Genomic DNA, 7,063 nt, shown 5'->3' on the forward strand with positions numbered 1-7,063 from the left:
ATATTTATTTAACCATTAAAAATAATAATAATAATATAAATTATAAATTATAAAATTTTTAAAAGATTAAAAATCTATTTAGTTAAAGAATTTAGTATAATAACGTTTTTTTATAATTAAAAAATGAACTTATACTAATAACATCAATATGAATAATATTAATATCCGCAGATGCCCGCGGATATCTGCGAATAAAATCCATGATGGATAGTTAGTACCCGCGAATATTTAATACCCGCGGGTAGCGGGTATTTTAATACTCACTTATAAACTGGTCGGGTGCGGGTATCATACTATCCGTACCCGCGGATACCCATTACCTGTAAAAAATTGAAATTAAAATTTAATTTATATTTTATGAAGTTAAATTTAATTAAAATTAAAATTAACAGTATATTTTATTATGTCAAATTTAATTATAATTATAATTTAATTTAATTTATATTTTATTTTTATAATTTTATACTAAAAAATTTATAAAAATATATATATTTTTAAAATATTTGTGGGTATCAAGTATCCACGGGTACCCGCGGGTTTTAAGAATATCCGCGAATATTTTTTAAGCGGATACCCGACAGGTAAACGGGCGGGTAGCAGGCGAATTTTTTTTTGGCGGGTCGGGTTGCGGGTAAGCATTATCCATGTCCGACCTGACCCGTTGCCATCCCTAGTGTAGAGGCAAAGGTGTGACCTTTTTGGAGCAAAACGAAACTCTAGAAGAGCTTTAATGCTGGAAATCTAGGTTAGAGGAGTTGAAGCTTGTGCTTGATTGTTTTTATATAATTGCGTTATGTATGGATTTATGTATGCTTCTTTCTTTTTCGCGAAATTATGGTGTTCTGGAATTTTCCCATAAATCGTCTGGCGGCATTAAAGGCCCGCCAGGCGAATCATGAATCTTGTGCTTGTTTTCTGGGTTGGTTATGAACCGGCTTGTGACAAAGTTGAACCGTCAGGCAACGTGAACTGGGTTTTCCAATTTTGGAATTTTGCTTGGTTCTTAGGACGTGCTTTAGTGTTGTGAGAATATATCTAATCTAAATTAACGTGTGCATATAAATTGTATGATTTACCATTGTGGGTATGATAAATGGATGAATTGGTGATTTCATGAGTATGAGGGTTTGCCTTGATTTGGGAGGAATGGGAATGTGATTTAACTATGGCAATTGTAATGATTTTAATGCATGTATTTTTGGAATGAATATGCTTGAACACTAAGTACATGATGAAATGCCATATTGCATGAAATTGCACGATTATCAATGAGTTGGAAAATTTGAGGGTTCTCGTAGGTGTAAAAGAATCTGGGTTCAACCTAGAAACTGATGCACTGCCTGGCGGTACAAGTTAGTCGCCATGCGGTAGAACCCTAAATTAGAATGGATGTATGAATATATATATATATATATATATATATATATATATATATATATATATATATATATATATATATATATATATAAATCTTATGTGTAAAAACCAATAGAGTAAAGTCTAAATTTAGTTGCATCGTTCATGTATGAGTGCATAAACTTATATGCATACATGGCTGGTATAATCTATATCAACGCGAGAATGCATACATAAACTTATGAATAAGTATATGAGGGATAAAATCATTGTGTTGGTGAAATTTGAGTCTAGAGTAATGATATGCAAGAATTAATTGCTGAATTTTAATGTTTGTAGGTATGTTTTATTATTGGTTAAATCTAAGTGTTGGTTAGGTTCCGTTGGATAAATATGGTTACTTAAATGTGAATGATGAATGTACTTGTTTATAAGTGATGAGTATTGAATTAAGGTATGAGCTGTGTGATTAAACAATTGAACCCATTTAAGTAAAAGAGTATATGTATTGATATTCTAGATTGTGTGGTTTGGGAAATTGGGTTCATTGGAACCTGAGTTAGAGGAGAAAAACCAATAATTGGTATGTTACTAGTGTGGCTACTGATGGTTCAACCTGCACCACTAGGCGATAAGCCAAAAAGAGAAATTTGGAGCAAAACCCGAGAGCTAGTGCCTGACAACGTAAGGGGTTCCGCCAGGCGAGCCTAATGGTATTGGAATTTCGGTGCGAGCATGCTAGGTTGGAGCATGACATTCCTTGAGTTCCAGTACTTGCTTGAGACCCTAAGACTTGTGTCGCCATGCTTCTTGTTTGTGTTGTTAGTGCTCTTTCTCGTTGGTTCATGTTTGCTGCAACCATGGGTGTGGATCTCCTTCTACTGGTGGAGCTTTGGTTTGATGGTCCTGCAACGTTGCTAACTCCACTGCCAGTTGGAGTTCTTTGTGTGTGTCCTTATCAATTGGGTATGTAATAAAGATTCACAATTGCATATTTTGGAAGAAAAAAATTTGAAAAAATTATAGATGTGCTTTTACCTTTCTATTTATGATTCCTTTCTACAACTTTTGTCTCACCCAACACAACATCCTGACCCACCACTTCCTCCAATCCACCATCACCAAAAAAGTGAACAACATGCTGAACATATATATCAACCTCTTCATTAGTCTCATATACAAAGTTAGCTAATACTAGTGCTTCCTTGTCATCATTTAACAATCTCATATTGTTTAATAGTTTTTGTTTTGAACCCTTCCACCAAAGTTTCACATCACCATCGTATTTAAACTCTTTAACGACGCCCAATGTTTCAAAATAGGACAAAAAATATGGATCAATCCCTTTAACAACATGAATTTCACCCCTAACGTATTTCAATCCCCTATTCCTTTCGAACCTACCCATATGATGAAAAGCAACAACGAACCCCATTTCTAGCCCTACATTTTAAATCAACACACAAAGTATACAAATTGAACCATACATGAACAGAAAAAAAAAACAAATCAAACCAAACAATAAAAACAATTGTCAACACCCATTTTTGTCCGGGTTATAATGTATTTTACTTTTTTCCTCATAATCTTATTTTACTTTTATTTTGTTTTTTTTTCTTTTCACCTTATTTTACTTTACTTTACTTTTATTATTATTATTCTATTCTATTTTTTATTTTATTTTATATTTTATTTTATTTTATTTTGTTTTATTATTATTATTCTATTCTATTTTTATTTTATTTTGTTTTGTTTTATTTTATTTTATATTATTATTATTATTATTTTCTTCGATTTAATCTTATTTTATTTATTTTTATTTTATTTACAATTTTCTTTATATTCCTTTTTTACTTTTTATTATTTAAGAAAAAATAAAATAGATTAAAAAAAATAATAAGAGAGAGAAGATTGCATAGATCAATGGAAAGATGGTGTCTATGGTGGACAGGAGATAGGGTAGCCATGTTGCAGGAAGCAACCCCCCTTTCCACTTCTCACATGGCTCAAGAAATATAGGCATCAGGAATTCATGATGAACCACACAGAGGAGAATCAAATTGAAAAAACCAACACAAGGAAACATTACTACAAAAGAGGGAAAGTAACATCTTTGAGAAGGGGAAGAGAGATTGAAGAGATCGGCAAGAGTCGTCCTCACAATGAAACAACATATAACCCCAACCCAATACCACCGTGAATCATCAACGCCATTCCACCTACACAAATACAAACACCACCCGAATTTGCATACACCACAAACAACACAATACAACACTCCAAATTCATCATCACAACCCAGCACAATTCGGAACAGTAAAGCACAAGTCGAAAGGGGATAGTGATGGCGGCTCCGATCACAGTTGGGGCGCGGCAGTAAGGCTCGAAGGCGTAGCTTCCAAACCCGGTGTGGCTCGTGCGGGAAGAGGCTCAAGAACCTTGGAGCACCTCGGAGGTCGGCGTCGCTTTTGGTATGGTTTAGCGCCGTCGCCGGCGGCTTTGACAGACCGGGGAGTTGGTGTCTCGCGTGAAGGGAAGTGGTGCCGTCATGTGGTCGCACGGGGGAAGAAGGAAGAAAAGAGGTGATTCGGGAGGCTTGTTCTAGCCGGCGACACCTTCGACGGTGACCGGCGGCGGCGGCGTCTTTTGCTGGCAGTGGGACGTGCAGTGACGGCGGTTGCTGTTGGAGTCGTGGTGGTGGTCTGCGGTGATGAGGAAGGAGCTGTTTGTGTTTGTGAAGGAGAGCTCACTTCATTAGGGTTTGAAAAATTGGATTTGTTTTACTCTGCGCACCCCTTTTTCTTTTATCTTGCACCCCTGTTTTAATTTTATGCTGCGAGTACCCCTTGATATTTACTAACGTCACACCCCTTTCCACACTTATTTCATACGCACCCCCTTTTTCCTTTATCTCGCACCCCTGTTTTAAATTTTGCTGCGAGTACCCCTGATATTTACTAACCTCGCACCCCTGCCACACTTGTTTCATGCTTTACCCTGCGCACCCCCTTTTTCCTTTATCTCGCACCCTTGTTTTAATTTTATGCTGCGAGTACCCCCTGATATTTACTAACCTCGCACCCCTGCCACACTTGTTTCACATTTTACTCTACGCACCCCATTTTTCCTTTATCTCGCACCCCTGTTTTAAATTTTGCTGCGAGTACCCCTGATATTTACTAACCTCGCACCCCTACCACACTTGTTTCATGCTTTACCCTGCGCACCCCTTTTTCCTTTATCTCGCACCCCTGTTTTAATTTTGTCTGCGAGTACCCCTATCACCCTTGTTTCATGTTTTACTTCGTGCACCACCATAATTAATAACCTTGCACCCCTGTTTATGTTTATCTTGTTTTGGGCCTGTGTTTTATGTTTACTTCATGCACCTCACACATTACTCATGCACCCTATTATTATTATTAATTTTTTTTTCTTTCTTTCACTTTTGTCCTTTTGTTACTAAATTTTCTTTTATCCTTTTTTGTCATTTATCTATTTTTTTTTCTCAAAAAAAAGAGTAAACAAAAATGTTTTAAATTATAAAAATTACAAAAAAAATAGAAAAATAGAAAAAATGGAAAATGTTCTTTTTTTGCTTTATTGTGTTTGTCCGGTCGCCTGCACCGTGTGACACTCATTTTCAAAAATACCAAAAATAGTTTTTTTCTCTCTTTTAGTGTTTGCCCGACCGCTCGCGTCGTATGACACATATTTTCAAGTAATTCAAAAAATACCAAAAAAAATACAAATTTTTTTAAAATACAAAAATATCAACATTTTCAAGCAAAAAGTCTTTTCTAAGAACTACGTGATCCTTGATTCTCCACCGTGAGATACCTAGGAGCAAGGCCAATCCTTGTCAGGTTCACCTCTAACAAAAATCAAATTTTTTTTCTCAATTGTTTTTTTTAAATATCTTTTAAAGAACTACGTAACCCTGATTTCTCATTTTTAATGAGAATACGTAGGATCGAGGTCAATCCTTGTCGGGCCCAAAAAATTAAAAAAATATTTTTTTGTTTCTTTTTAATATTTTTGTCTTATTACTTTTGGGGAAAATTAATATTTTGAAAACCACATCAACTTTGCATTTTTAATTAAAGGTACCGCCCTCGGGCGGGCGCGGTAGGGTGCTAACACCTTCCCTACGCGTAATCGACTCCCGAATCCAAAATATGGTTTTTCACAGACTTGCTTTATTTTTATGGTTTTTCCATAGTTTTTCAAAAATAACTGCGGTGGCGACTCCCAATCTCTTTTTAAAACCCGTTTTCTTTGTCGGTTCGCCTTCCCGTCACGATTTCAGTTGCGACAACCACAAACGAACTAGCCTTAGTACTAGAAATCACGATTTTGTCGATCACATCAAACCACTGTCTTAGCTTTTGATTATATCGTAGAACTAACGCCCCAACTTTCGATTATATTTTGTATCGATTGTAGTCTGTAATGCTTTAATCCTCCTCGTTCTCACCAAATGCCTCGTCCCCTCACCAAATGCGCCTTCCTATTCTTTGTAATTTTAACAAAACCCTATATTAGACAAATCTTTGGGTAATGCTTAGTTACCACGTGCAAAAAACAAATCCTAACTCAAGTTTAATTAATACGTGCAAAAATTATACAAGTGACAAAGCTAAAAACAGGATCCTGATGTGACAATCTGTTTGTTAGGTGCTAAAAGGAATTAACGGCGTCCAAAAATGAAGACCAATTCCAAGCGTTTCAAAACTTGAGGGACCTAAATAAAGCAAACTTTAGATGGGGAAACAAAAACCAAAATCGCTTAATACTTAAGGGACTAAAAACATAATTAACCCAAAATAAAATGATACATTTCTAGTGTATTATTTATCAAGGTATTTCGTACAACTAAAATAAAATTTAAATTTAAATTAAATATGTGAAAAATAAAATAATACATTTTTCGAATATTATTTATCCAAGAATATTCCCTAAAACTAAAATAAAATATAAATTTAAGTTAAATAAAACTAAAATAAAATATAAATTTAAGTTAAATATGTGAAAATTAAAGTAATATATTTGGAATATATTATTTATCTAAGAGTATTTCTTAAATCTAAAATAAAATTTAAATTTAAATTAAATATGTGGAAAATAAAATAATATATTTTTGGTGTATTATTTATTAAAATATAATCTTAAATTAAATATGTGAAAAATTAAAGTGATACATTTCAGGTGTATTATTTATCTAAATACATTTCCTAAAATTAAAATGAAATATAAATTTAAATTAAATATGTAAAATAAAATGATACATTTTTTCGTGTATTATTTATTCCATGTATTTCCTAAAATTAAAATAAAATATAAATTTAAATTAAAGATTTAAATACTTTTTCGTCCTCATTTCTGTATTGTTTGTTGTAATAATCCTCATTTTTGTTAAATATTTAAAATAATCCTTATTTTTGTAGTGTTTGTTGCGAATGATCATATTTTTTATCAAATGTTTACAATGGTTCTCATTTTCGTAATCCGTATTTAATTTAGTCATTTTCTGTGACGTTGTTTAAATCAGAAACAGTGCCACATGTAGAGTGTTGCTGATTTAAACGACATCACAGAAAATGACTAAATTAAACACAAATTGCAGAAATGAAAATCATTTTAAACATATGGTAAAAAAAAAAAGAAAATAATTCACAACAAACACTACAAAAATAAGGATTAATTT

Source organism: Vigna unguiculata, chromosome 11 (genome assembly GCF_037176805.1).
Source record: "Vigna unguiculata cultivar grain cowpea cultivar isolate G323 ecotype 2 chromosome 11, ASM3717680v1, whole genome shotgun sequence".
NCBI classification, from domain to species: Eukaryota; Viridiplantae; Streptophyta; class Magnoliopsida; order Fabales; family Fabaceae; genus Vigna; species Vigna unguiculata.